We start from the raw sequence: 14,500 nt of genomic DNA, 5'->3' as shown, positions 1-14,500 counted from the left end.
CTGTTGGGATAATTGACTGGAGCGGTGATGAAGTTGCCGTCACTGGAGGATTTCTATGACAGAGCAGTCAAAAATCTGGGGACTACTGTCAGGTATTGGACGATCCTTTCCAGGCCTATTTTCTATGACCTCAGAGCCCCGAAGTGTATGAGTGGGAGCAGTACCTCAGCTGGGTATGGGAAACCTGCTTCTGGCCCGGTCATCTCCTTGCTGAAATTCTGTAAGATCTCACAGAGTAAACAAGGCACGTACCTGGAGATTATATCCATGAGGAAGATAAACACACAGGGGGAAAAAAAGAAAAAGAACCGGTTGATTGGCAGACAACAGTTTCTACAGAGTTATGGACCCAATGCCACAACACTTACATTTTCCTCCTCATAGGGAGGAGCCCCAATCTGCAATACACAGTTTGGCTTAGATATGAATCCAAATCCCTCACAACTTGAGATAAAAGATCCTGGGGTATTTCTTCCAAGAACAGAGTGATTAATTGCTCTACGGCGCTTTAACTCCAGATAATTCTATTCTCCCTTTCAAAGAAAATTCCCCCTAATTTCAGCCAAAATCATTCCTCGCTTCCTTTCCTGGCTTGTCTCAAATGGTGAGTGACGAGAGGACACAGGTATGAAGTGGTCTGGGATTATTCCAGACTGATGATTATTTCTATGCAAAGCACCAGTTACCATTGCAGCCCAAAACAAAGTGTAAAACAGGCTTTTGAAAGAGAAGTCTGGAGAGGGATCACATTGAGATGAAAGCAAGCTTCATTCTCCCTTCTTGTTGAGTTTTGCAGGGTTTTCCAAGGGGATCTAGCAAAGTGCAGTGTGATGGTCCCCCGCTGAAGGCAGGATGCCTGGATGGCTCCAGTACTGCCATAGGAGGGCACAGGACTTTAAAGTGACCGCTCCTTCCCCATGCAAACCTGCCGTGTATTCTCCTTTTTTCTACTCTGGGCCACCAAGTATGATGCTGGTAACCAGAGGAAACTTTTTTTCCCCTGACATTACTTTAGAGATGTTAGATTCATTATATGAGGGTGTGTATGAAATTCTGGAAGTACAATTTACGTCTGCTAAGCTGTGAGATCTTTGGTATGGTAATGACTCATTCATTGGCACCTGAGAGAGGTTTGGGGAATTCAGCAAGCTTTCAACAATCCAGTTTGAGAGATTAAACAGAATTATGGCTCACTCAGGTTTGTCCTAATTTTATTAGATTTTCGCCATTTCTAATTGCATAAACATATGCAGCCAAGTATACAGATGGGGACTGGGAAGATGTACAAGGACACTCAGGCTCCACAGTCAGCTAATTGGTGGACTAAGTAATAGGGCACTTGGAAAAAGTGATAATTTTTTTCAGAACATTTCAGGGTAAAATCCTGTCCCCGTTAAAACTGAAGCAATCAAGAGAGGAAAGATTTTAGTCATAGATTTTGCTGGAACTGGAGAAAGACATGAGAGGAACTATGCGACGCAGAAAACATTCAGAATAAAGGATCTTGGTTTGGGCAAAATTCACTACTTATTTGTCTTCACCATTGGAAAAAGATAGAATGAATTAAAAGCACAGAACAACTGGCCTGATCCATATGGTGACATCAGAAGGCTTTTGATCAGGGCTAAACACAACATAAACAATGGTTAACAATTTCAGATACTGCCAGGGCAAATGAGAAGTCATTTTGTGTGAACATTGCTATTGGTAGCAAAAGCCAAGCTGTAATGTTTTCACAAATATTTTACATTTACTTTTGGAAAATAAATCTGGTTTTGCTATGGCTAGGAGATCTCTTGGGCCACGGGTCAAAGTATACTATGGATCTTTCTGGTCAAATGATACCAGCTGAGGTACTGGCATGGCTGTTTATGTACTTTCACATTAAATAATACTGCTGTCCATATTTGTTAAGGGAATGCCGCTGATGACTTACTTTCTACAATCAAGACAGAAGGGGGCTGGAGGGAAAAATCTACACTCAGGTTTTTGGTATTGGATGGATTTCATCCATGATAGGGCATCTGCACTATGAAATTCACCCTGAATGAATGGGCATCCAGGTGTCTTCACCTCCAGGAGACAGGAGAGAACTCTCAGGCTAAATTAGCCCCAGCTGGGTGGGTTTTTTTAAAAGCTCCATGGGTAACAGACCTGGAAAACTTTTCCCTCACACTGGCCTGGGCTAAGCACACAGTGGGCAAGTGGTTTTCAGTTTTCTTTTTCTCTTGCAAAAAGCGGAGTAAACCAAACAAGTTGGTCACATATTTGGACCTGGACTTCTCAGCAAAGTTTTATCCTCTAAAGAAATCCTCTAAAAAGTCAGATTATTTAGTAAATAGATAATGAAATATTTTCTAACAAAAAAATGCAAGAGGGATTTAGTAATGTTGGGATGTAGTTTTCTGCTAATGACTTTATTTTTGCCTTCCTCCTGTTCAGGCAGTAACATGTGAACTCTGACCACATACCGGTGTGAAATTGCTGATTAACCTTTTGACTCTGACAAATGGGACTTCTCTCAACACCAACTGGTAATGGAAAAGACCATTAGTAGTTAATATTGGGACATCCCAGCTCCAGATGTCAAAAGGTTAATGAAAAATCAAGTATCTTGCTTTTGCTGGGCAACTTGGAAACCTTCCCCAAAAACATTTCGTTTTTTGTGATAAATAAGCCAGACTGCTTAAGCTGAGAAAGACGGGTGTTTTGCTAATGTGTACAGCTGTTAATTGAAAAAAAAAAATTGTTATGCTTGTTCTTCTGGACATAGATGAAAGAGAGATTTGTTGGCGAACTTTAGTTGGTCTTGAACACCCTTTTGTCCAAATACACTACTTAATAATAACGCTTTGTTCTTTCTATAACAGCCATGGAGGGATTTTGAGTGGAATACTCATTTTCTTTAAGTCATATCTGCCAGTAATCATTCCTGGCTTAAGACCAGCTGCCATTTCTTATGTTATGAAAATATAACACCAGTTTTACACTCAAAACTATTCTTCTGTAGGTAAAAGCTTTAGCACAAGCTGGTTCCCTATATCTACCATAAATGCTATTTATCACAGATTTTTGTCTTTAAAACAGAGAGAGAATGTTAAAACATTTTGATTACCCTTTCCTTACTGCTATCATTCACAAACCATCTTTTCTAATTATGGTATTAGGACATTTACATAACCGGGAAAAGGGTCCTTTAACTACATTTCTATTATGTTTGGCACTTGTGTGAAAGGATATTATATTCATGTGCATTAGAGATTGCTTATAAAAGATCAAGACAATAATAGCAGATCAGACGATAAAGGTTCCCTTTTCTCCTCCCAGACAGGCTGTCTCTGACAGAAGAATACAGTTCATCAAAAGTGTCTGCAGGTTGTCAAACTCCGTGAGATTTGGGGACACTCGAAGGCTGTCATGGCCAACAAGAAGATTTTCTGTAGGGTTCTGCCATCATTCACCCTCAGGAAATAATCACTCACTACATTCTGCATGCTCTCATGATAGAGCTCTATTTGAGAGAAAAGAGCCATTTTATCAAAGGACAATATATCCCTTCTCTTGGTCCATGCAGCTTCCATTATCAGACCATAATAAATCATATTTATGTTCTCAGTTAATAAGACTGATTACAATGCAGGTTACAGGCATGGGAAAAGCAAAGCAGGTGAAAAGATGTTTTAATGAAAATATGATAAGCAAACAGCTTCTTGTGAACATTTCAGGCTGTTATTTGTAATGATCACAGGCAATTTTTGATACATCTTCTTTAGCAATGGTTTAAGCTGCATAAATTGGCTTGCCACTTTATACGTTGAAATAGGAAGAATCCCAGTGTCCTTCTTATGTTGTCTAGAACCATTATATACATTATAAACATAAAATGAGTTTAATGTATGTGCTTTGAAAAGAAGAGGAAAACAGAAAATCAGGGAAGACTGATTTTAATGCTACTCAAAATTATTTTGAAATTTTCTACTCATCTTTGTTACTAACAGTACATTTTCCATGAAATTTAGGAATGACACGTACTGCTTTCATCTCCTTAAAATTAATATACTGCTCTCTGTTTTTTCTCAATTTCTTCAAAGTTCTTTTTAAAGCACTGTGCAAAGAGACAGAGAGAAATTCCCCACTCAATGTGTGGGCATATCTGCTATTAATGCTGAGGGAAGTTAAGTGTCTCCTTCTGTAGGAAAATACACTCCAGTGTTCAATACTGAAAAGTACCCTATTAAAAAGGTGCAAGCATGTTTAGCTCCAGCACGTGTGATGCATTCAAGGGCCAAATTCCTTAGATTTTTTTTAATGTGATTAAGTTCTTTTTTGGTAAGGTAAAAGTTCTGATATGATTTCAGCATATAACGGTACGGAGGGAAGTGGCTGATGGACTGTCTTGCTCTTGTCTTGAGAAAAGTCTTCTTTTGTTATGTTCAGCATCATACTTTCAAGATGAAGTTAGACATTTAAGTAATAATTTCCTCCTGCTGATACACAATTTTGACCAAGTCTCTGAAAGGCTACAGCACTGCAGTACACTGGTGACAAAGACTCTTTGGTGCTATGTGTCTGCGGGACCTACTCTGGTGACCGGTATTTCCAAAAAATCACTCTTAAACAAATTTTAAAGCTTTGTAATTGGCCTGGCCCTGGAGAATGACCACAAAATTCCCTTAACCCTTTTAAGCCACTTCAACAAGAGAAATGCCCACACAAGAAACAGCAAACTGTTCTTCAAAGGCAATATCCTGATATGACAACAGACTTAGATAATGTACTTCATGATGGAACTGCCTGATACAGAGAAAAACATGTTGTAACTGCCTTCACCGTGAAAGGCGTTTAAAAATGCTGCCTGCCAACTCCACAAAAACCAGATCTGCGATTTCAGTTAAAGGCCAGTGTATTGTATTTTTCATGTCAGTTTTCACTAACCTCAAACATCACTGTTATGACAGACTGTCATCCAACCAAACCAGCACTCCATTGCCATTCAAGCAGGCAGGAAGAAAGCAAACATGAAGGAAACTTGGAAGTCCAATTAGTAAGTGGAGAGTGCATGTGAGCAAACTACTTTTGTGTAGTAATACTGATTACTGAAAATGAAACACTTAAAAGAAAATAAACAAAAAGCAGTCCTTTCTGAGCCAGCGGTGTTTTCTTGGCTGGCAATTTCTCTTTGTTCTGTTTCATGACACCAGCCTCAATGGTTGAAGGGGTGTTCTGGGCCAGATGTCAATCACAATGTCTGACATAAACAAAAATAGCTAAAAAGGCACGCCAGTATCTTCCTTTTGTTTTCCCATTAGCTCCATTTTTCTTTCCATAGGCTGACAAAAAATTACTGCCTCCAAGTGAATTCAGTAATGTCACTATATATCTAATATCTAGGAGACCTTTTGTTTTAGCCTTACTGGGCTTAACCACAAAAGACGCTTGACATTGACAAAGAATCTGTCAAACATACAATGATCAGTGCAATGAAACCTCTCAAGACAGAAGGGCACTATTCTGCCTCCCTCCTGCCTCCAGCAGCAGCCTGTCTGAGCAAAATATGCTGGAGCACATGTAGCAGCTGAACCATTACAGAGCAGGCCAGAAGCTGTGATGTGTCTTGTTTAAATTGTCATAGCATATTAGTATAATTAAAACTGCCAGAAGAGCAGAAAAGATAGATGGAAATGTTACATTGCTTGTTTCTAGAGATTAACCTCGAGCTAGAACTGAAATAGAGAGACACATTTTGGATTTCTTAGACCTCTGATATGGAAGAAAACAAGCCCGCAAGTATGTCTCTTGAAGTGTGAGACGTGAAGTCATAGTTCCTGTTTTTACACAATAAAGCAGAAATAGTGTTTCAGACAGACACTCTGTTTTCTCTGTGATTACAGCTCCCGTTGTGGCTGAACTCTGCAAAGCTACCTCCTTTGCACTCTCCTTTGCCTTCGTTACTTCAAGGTCTTGACAACTGCTGGGCCTGCTGATGAGCTGCTGCCGCTGCTCTCTGCTCCCTCTCCATCTGTAAGCTTGGCTGGTGTTCCAGGTGCCCATGCATGACTGGTGGCTGCAGAGGCCACGGTGCGAGCTCCGAGGCTCAGCAATGCCCAGCAGCTGTGGCCGGGAAGCCCTCCTGCACAGGCTTCATCCCCCGGGCATGCCCATGCCTGGGAAGGGATCACACACACACCTGCTGGAGCAGGCACAAGCAGACCAGCCCTGAGACTGCTCGAGGTGCACAGGGGAGCCAGACAGGGAGCTGAGAGTCGGGCTAATGTTGTCTTCACCTAGGCTGTTTCTGCTTCTGGTTGCGAAGGAAGATGTTTGAACAATGGCTTCAATTTAAAATCTGACCTTTCAAATGCCAAGCTCCATGCTTACTTCTGTGTTGAATGTACAGATAAAAACATATGGCTTTCTAAAACTGACCCTGAAAATGATGTTCTTTTCCCTGGATTAGATGTTTCTTTCCCATGCATTATTACCTCCCATATCTATTCTGGACTAACTAGTTATGATCCAAATTTCCAGTTATGCCCTGAGTTATATCTGGTGGTGAGAAACCCATGGAGAACTTCCTGTGGATCTGTTCAGTTGTAGAGGTTGGAACCTGATCTGTCCAGAAGCTGGGGAGGACCTGAACTGGCTCCAGCAGTTCTGAAAGACAGCAAAAGCAGCACGGCTTTCCTCTGACAAAAGTGATAGTTCAAGGAGAAGATGCAGGAATCAGGTAGGTCTCATGTTCATCTCTTCTAGTATAAATGAACTGCACAGCCTTGCCCCATTTGCTGATCTGCTTTAAGTAGAGAAATGTTAAATGTGGGCCTTAAATTTTAGGTTTCCCCATATTTTCTGTATTTCCCAAATTTAAATCTCAGTTAATGACTTCTCCATATAGTGCTTCTCTTAAATTTCTGTCAGGGCCTGTAAATGTGCATAACGAGTCAAAAGTATGTTATCTGCATTTAGTGTTGGCTTTTGGAACCCTCACCACCAAGTCACCTCACTGCCATGTCTCACCTCACGTGCATTTTTATGTTGTGCCACGAGAAGAATGGAAAATAGCTATGAAGTAAAAGCAGGTTCTGCTCCCATTAAAGGCAATGAAAACTATGCTTTTACTTCTACTTACTCATAATAGCAGGGGAAAACGAAGTGGAAACAAGCACAACAAAACATCTCTGCCAGCTTTCTACAAACTAACCAAGGCTTCCACTAATGAGGTGCTCTGGCATTTTGAGAAAGACAGGTTCTTCCAGAAACGGAAAAAATATGCCGGGTTTTTCCTTCAGCTCTAAAAGGCTAGTGAAAGAGTAGCAAATTGTATTTCAAAAAAGGGTTAGCAGTCAAACTTTTAGTTCTGTCTGTGCTATTAAATACCTACAGATGCCAGGATAGTTTCTTGTCAATTAAATGCTTTTACATGTATGTTTGGCAGATTATTAAATACTGATTCTTATATACTTCACCTAATTATCTGCTGTATTTACAGGTTCATCTAAGTGACGATAAAATTCTTGAGAAAGTTATTAATTTCAAATTACAACAACAGAGTCGTTTCCAGGTCAAATTTTCTGGAAGACCACTCAATACCACAACAATTGCATAGTCTATTAAACAGAACAGTACGGTTTGTGGGAAAGATAATAGTCCAGGTCACGAGATAGCACCAGATTTTACATTATGATCTCCAGATGTCTTTGGGAACTTAATGCATCCAGCATTGGTTCAAGTCTAATCTGCATGGCAGAAATGTAATTTGTTCCAATTTTCTCCTTTCTGGGACTGTGTGAAGAAACTGTCTCCCCAAGGACTGCAGAGGACAGACCAGGGGAGTTTGGCCATGCTTTGGTAAGAATATTCACCACATTCCCAGCTGCTCCCAGAGTGCCCAGTGGTGTCACATGCAGGAAAGGAAAGGTTTCATCTTTGCTTAGTGGGACAACGCTGTGCCCAGGTCTTTCTGATACGTGCCATCAGAGCTGGCTCTCCAAATTGGCCAAGCAGGCAATTATTTAGGGCAGCAAAGTGACTGTGGCCTCACCGCTTGCTTCATCTGTGTATCCAGAGTGCTGGAGAAGCAGACTGGGCATTGTCCTGCTGCTTTGGAGGGAGGAGTTTGCCTGAAGGACTGGGGAAAGTCCCACCTAGCAGTGTCCATATTCCCATCTGGCTGCAGAAAGCTGATGAGTCTGCCCGTGACCATCAGCTTCCCATCTCAGCTGCCCTTTCCCTGCACACTTGGAGAGAACAGGCCACACTGTCCTGTCCCCAGCACACCAATGTTCCTTTATGCTTCCAGTGTCACAGCGCCGTGAGTTACAGCAGCCTGTCAACTGTTAGGCTTCTGTGACAACCTTCTTGTATTATTCTAAGCAACATATGTTGATTCACCGGAGAGAGGGTGCACTTTGCCAAAATGGGGCATCATTTACTTTCTCAGAAGCTCCTGGAGTGTCTCTGCAATGGGAAGGCAGCTCCCCTGCTGTTCTGAGGGTGCAGCTTTGGAGTTCAGTACAGCCCCCTGAGCGTCTGCTGTAAAACAATGTATTGCATCACTTCCCTGAACTAGGGACTTCATCAAGTCCACAGTATAGTGGTGTTGAGCGAGGGATGAAATCCTCCCTCCTGGCAGCCTGGGGGATATACAGCACTTTGCAGGGCAGCCCAGTATCCTGCTGTGCCCCAGAGGGTCCACAGTTGTCCAGGAGTTTCTGGTGGGTCACACAGAGTATTTGTTCCATTGCATTCCTGGTGGAGAGACTTTGTACTGGTACAGGTAGATGGTGGTGGATAACAATGCAAGGATCTAGCAGTGCATTTGCTTTCCAATTTCAGCACCGTTGGACTGGGAAGTAAAAAAGAGATCCCCAAGCAGAGCAGACGTCTGACACGACACTGCAATGCAAAAAACAAAGCTCATGGCTACTTTTTCTCCATGGAAATCTGTGCAAAAATTGTCAGTTTGGGACTTCATGAGTTTTCCTCTGGAGTCAAAAATTCAGCGTGAGTGCACAAAAGAGTGTGAGGAGAGAGCATTTTGGCTCCTTCAACTTCATGCACAAAACCTCTCAGGGTTTCAGACAGGATTTTAGCTTTTCTTGCAGTCTTCAAATGCTATGCTGTGCAAGGATGTGCTTATACATAATTTTGTAATTGAAATGGCATGTTTACTGTTCTATTTCATGCTTGATTGTGTTTTTTAAACACCTTTACTCACGCTGTTAGAAGTGGGATTATAATTAAAATGTCCTGTTGAACACCTTGTTCAGTTCAATGAAGGCATAATAGAAGTATAAATACTTGCTCTCGTTGACTCTGTGATGTCAGCACAACAAATGCAGCAAATGTCATAAAACAAATCTCTCTTTCACCAAAGCATCTGTCAGAAGGGAAGGGGAAACAGAATCCGTAGCTAGGCAAAGCGGGGACCTCTTTTTTGGTAGAAGGAAATATTTTGAGATATTATAACATCTGTGGTATAAATGTGTTAACTAAGGCATGGAATGATTGATTTAGTCAGTTAAGAGAAAATCAGAATGGAATTTGTTTCTCTGCTCACAGTTCCCTGGCCTAAAGACTAGGCAGTACTTTCTTCTTCTACAGTTGCCATTAGGAAATGCCAAGTCTGTTTGTAAAGTGTGAAAGAGTCATTTACATTTCTTATTATTCCTGTTTCCTTAAAATGTGTACAGATACACAGACTTCATGTTTTTATGGTGGGGCTGAATTACAACACAAAGTCCAAATATTTCTTAGTCAAGTGGTTACAGCACTTCTGCATAGCAAGAATGGTTTCATTTTCTCTGTTTTCTCTTGTACTCGACGTTACCATCGATGATGAGATGCCTACCCATCCTGGCAGGCAATTGTTCACTCTTAAGGAGCTTTAAATTACTTCACAACTTGAAATTCCAGGTCGGTAGGCATGTTCTGAAATTTAGCCTAATGTTTAATGCTTACTTGGGGAGTTTACTTGGATACCTTGGCTCAGTTTCCTCCTCTGACAAATGGGGAGAACAATGCCTGTGTTCCTTGTGCATTTTGACTGATGTGATAGTATTTTTAATATACTAAGTACTAGGCTCTACACTGCACATAGTCTACGAGGTTTTAGGTTTGTGTCCGTTCACTCGCTGAAAGAGGGCTCTCAAAACCAATCCCGGGATGTATATTATTTCTGTGCCAGCTGCCTTATAGGGAAAGCCCATATGATCTTTATGAAGCAGGCAAATAAGCGCACCCAAAGGGTGTGCAAATTGCCTTCTATGCCCAGTTTCAGTTCCAGCAACTTCAAGCTCAGCAGAGCAGGCAGATGGTTCACAGGATTTGGTCTTTAGAATGTAAGCAGTGAGGAAGTGACAAAGTAGAAGGGTTTTTTCTTCTGGGATGAGGGAGGGATATGGGTACATTGGGCACTCCAACCCAGTCCAGAGGAAGATTCAGCAGCAGGCGTAAGGTTACTGAACATGCAGGACAAAATGTACAAGAGCGCTGTGAAGTAGTTTTGCAACAAAACTTAGTGTATTTCTTTGAATATCTCATTATATGTACAGGTGCAGCTCTACACACCCCCACACGCTGCATTTATTTCAGTGTGTGATCATATAAATAGCTGCAGGTGCGACACTGAAGAGATACCCATGCTGAGGCATGAATATGGAGTTCCACATCTGTATTTACTGCCTGGTTCACACAATGAACTAGCGCTGTCAGTGGGTTCTCTTTCCACCTCCGACACACACTTTAGAACTAACACCGAAGGAAATTCCATCCTGGTAACTACATTTAACAGGATGTCAAGTCATAGAACCAAAATACGTGATGGGGAAGGAGTATGGAACAGCCATCATTACTTCACTGTATTGCACATGTATATAGAAAATCAGGAAGAAACTAACTCCACGTAAAGATGGCCCATCAGTTTAGTGTATGGTAATAAATCCATGAAACTTGAATTTAATGTGCCTTTTGGGGCACCTAAAACTTCAGTTGGCCTTCAGTGCAGTGGCTGGTTTCTCACTTCTGGCACACACAGAGATGGCTACTTGTCTATGGTATTGTCAGATAGTGCATCATACATGGGGTGCAAACCATGGCTGCTGCAGAAACCATGACTTTGAATCCACTGGCTTGCATGCATATGAAAGTCTCAGTCACAGCATTGCAATCATGTGAATGGCTGCATTAAACAACAACCTGATGCTAACTACCTGGCTGCAAATGCCCTTCTCCCAGTGCCAGAAATGTAAAACAGCTAACTATATAAACTGAGCACCACATTTTGCATGCAATTGCTACCCGTAGAGGCTCAAGGTTGTGAAAGTTTCTTACATTTTATAAGGCCTTTAGTGATAACTTTTGTTGTCCAAAGAGAAAAATAAACCTACCAAAGTTCCTTTGAACATTTCAGCAGCCTTTCATAGTGTTAGCTGTGAAAGTAATGGTGTCACATTCCTAATAAGGATGTATGGGAAGTGGGTTTTAGGAGTCCCTGCTGCTTTCTTTGTGGAAACTATCTCAGATGCTTTGGGATTATTTGGCAGTAACCACTTTTTGCACCATGATTTCACAGGGATCTTCTCTGTTATCTTCTGTTCAGTATATTCCTTTGAAGACCCAGGGAGAAAATGTGGAACTCGAGAGCATTCAGTGAAACCCTGTTTGCATCTCCATCTGCCTAAAGACCGGCAATGAGTTCCCCTATGACAGAAAATGTGGAGGAACCCGTAGTTCCCAAACTTCAGCGAAAGTTTTAGGTAGTGCTGTTCAGGCAAAGGAATAGTGAGAATATGATCAGTGAAGATTTCACAGGAAGCAAAGGAGGACAAAAAGCACAAATTTTTGTTTCTGATCTGAATGTCACTGCATTGTCCAGAGGGATCATGGCTGCCATCCACGGCTCATGATAGCAAATGGTCTCTGTGCAGTGGCATGGCGAAAGGGAGCAGAAGCAGTGCAAGAAATAACACTGAGCTCTAATGAAGAGTTCCGTCCAGGCAAAGTTACTTCCCTCGGAATTAGCCTGGGTATCTCTCCATGACCCATTTGGTTTAGAATCACAGCGTGTTGCAGTTATTAGGCTCTGGCAGGCTCCTAAGTAGGAACTGTGTCCAAAAGCCTTTATTTCCTCTGCTCCAATTGGGAAGAGTGTGGCAGTTTCTTTTGGTTGAGACTTCGTTATAACGATCTGAACTTTAGTCGCTGTGAGGCTAGCCCGCTGCAAAGCATTCAGCTGGGGTTACAACCAGAGGCAACTGAGCTCCAAAAGTGAGTGCAGACCGTGTCTACTTATTAAGTAAAAGGGCACGTGGAGAGCCCGTTACTCAGTAATTGGTGCTAGCTGCCAGTTAGCATTCAGGAGGACTTGCAGCATTTGTATAGACCTTGCAGTCCAGAATGGCCTGGGATTGTTCTTGCCTCATTTGCTGTCAGTATAATCAGCCGGTGGCTCTCTGCTTTGCAAAACTACCAAAACCAGATTTATTGGACTGAAAGGCACCTGGAAGTACAGGATGTCCCCAAGGAATTCAGCCAGAGGGACACGCAGGTCCGAGAGACTTTGTGGCTCCAGTGACCACTACTGTTGTGGGCTTGCAGGTTTCTTCCCCTGCCATAGGAGAAGAAAACGATGAGTGGAATTTGCAGTAGATGATACAACTGACTGCCTGATTGTGTAAACCCTTAAATAGGTCTTTAAAGATGAGGCCCTTAAGTGTTGTGTGATGCTGTGGATCACCCAAACAGGACTTGGGTATGGAGAGTCTGGAGAGATGGCCTGGGAAGTCTTTACAGAAAAGCCTGCAGAGACATTTAGGCAAAAATGTAGTTAAGTGAGGTGCATGCCACTTGCGGCTTTGACCTGGGGAAACCTTTGGTGCTCCTGGTAGCAGCCGCCGCTGTTACTCATAAGGATGCAGCACCAGGCGGCTCGGTGGGCTTCGGGGAGCACCAGCACCGGCGGCGGCAGCTCTGCTGTGCGGGCAGCGGGCTGGGCACGGCGCCTGCGGGGGCAAGGAGGGGCTCTTCTCGTGCATATTCCCTGAAATACTGTAGTTTTTTTTAAAAGAGTATACAGCATAGAGCAGTACTAGCCCCAGCAGGCTGATACGGCGGTTAAATGCATGCAGACAAGCCGCTCGCGCCAAGCAAGCAGGCTTTGTTAGCGCCTGTAAAGTTAGAAACCTGTCGCTGCGCCGTGCTTGAGGAAGCAAGTAACGCCGCGCGGGGCAGCCGGGGCAGCACCGCCCTGTAGTGGGAGTGCGGCAGCTGCCTCCGCTGTTCCCAAGCGACGGCGACGCACGGCCGCTCGGGCTCGGGCGGCGCCCCCGGTCCCGGCAGGGCTGGCGCGGCCGGGCGGGCAGCGGCCCCGCTCGCCCTGAGCCAGGCGGCGTCGGTGGGCGCGGTGCGCCGCAGCGCCCGGCAGGTGGCGCCCTTGATCGCCGAGTGGCGGGCGGGCGGGCGGGCCCGAGAAACGCATGGCGTGCCCCCCCCTTTAATTTAGGAAGCATTATAACTAGAGTGTTTTCAACTTATTATTATGCATGAGTAAAAATTCCATGAATGTGTAACATTTTCGCCTGTATTTCCCTCTTTTATAACATCATTTAAATTCCTCATTAATAATTTAGAAATGTTCTGGATTTTAATCACTTTTCTCATCACGGCGGCCCCCGCCCGCGGCAGCGCTCTCCTCCCCTGCCTGAAGGTGACACAGGGGAAGCGCCGGGGCCGGGGCCTGCGGGGTGAGCGGCTGCGCCTGCCCCTGCCCGGCTGCGGCGTTGCGCGCAGCGCTGCCATCTCCCCTGTACCGTACCTGAGGTGTGAGCAGGTCGCCATTAATAAAGATTCGGATTTTTTTTCTTTTTTTTTTTGCATCTGAGTTTAATTATAGTGGTATTTGTTTGATAGCTTGTTACTGTAAATAAAAGAGATAAAAGCAGCCCTTCACTCGAGTAGCTCTAGAGCTGTGAAATATGTACCTAATTAAAACTATTGGTGTAAGAGGCTAATAAAGTACATGTGCCTACTAGATGTCTTATTCTAATGAATCTCGGCTAATTTGCTTTGAGTGATGAATTTCGGTGTTGGTAGTAAGGGCTGAATAATTAGGGAATTTATCACGAGGTGCGGGGACTCACGAAGGACCGCGGGGGTTCGGGGCGGCACCGGGCGCAGGCCCTGCCCCAGCGGCCGCCCGAGGAGCGGAGCCCAGGCGCCAGCCCCGGCGCAGGAGCTGCCAGGACCCAGCCTGCGACCCCGGGCGGCCGGTGACCGACGGGACGGGACGGGACGGGACGGCGGGCGGGCGGGTCTGGGGCGGCCTGAGGCCCCGTGTGAGGCGTCCGTGTGAGGGCGTGGGCGCGGAGGGGAGTGAGCGCGCGCCTCCTGCGAACGCGGGCCCGGGAGCGCGCCCGCCCCGCGCCTTGTCCCGCGCCCGCCCCCTGGGCTCGCCCGGCGCGCTGAGGGGGGGCCCGCAGCGTGCGCCCCTCAGGCTCCCGAA

The 14,500-nt window shown here is 44.2% G+C and overlaps 1 long non-coding RNA gene across 1 annotated transcript in view; it reads left to right on the top strand.

The window, feature by feature from the left end:
* LOC114017631 (uncharacterized) overlaps positions 1 to 14,270 on the top strand; it is a 73,124-nt gene extending 58,854 nt beyond the window's left edge. Inside the window, exons 14-15 of the long non-coding RNA XR_008734651.1 lie at positions 6,592 to 6,727; positions 7,490 to 14,270. This is a non-coding gene — a long non-coding RNA (uncharacterized LOC114017631). The remainder of the gene's footprint in view (positions 1 to 6,591; positions 6,728 to 7,489) is intronic.
* Positions 14,271 to 14,500: the final 230 nt, after the last annotated feature.

The sequence above is a fragment of the Falco cherrug genome, chromosome 12 (genome assembly GCF_023634085.1).
Source record: "Falco cherrug isolate bFalChe1 chromosome 12, bFalChe1.pri, whole genome shotgun sequence".
NCBI lineage: Eukaryota > Metazoa > Chordata > Aves > Falconiformes > Falconidae > Falco > Falco cherrug.
This window is presented reverse-complemented; position numbering and strand designations above follow the sequence as displayed.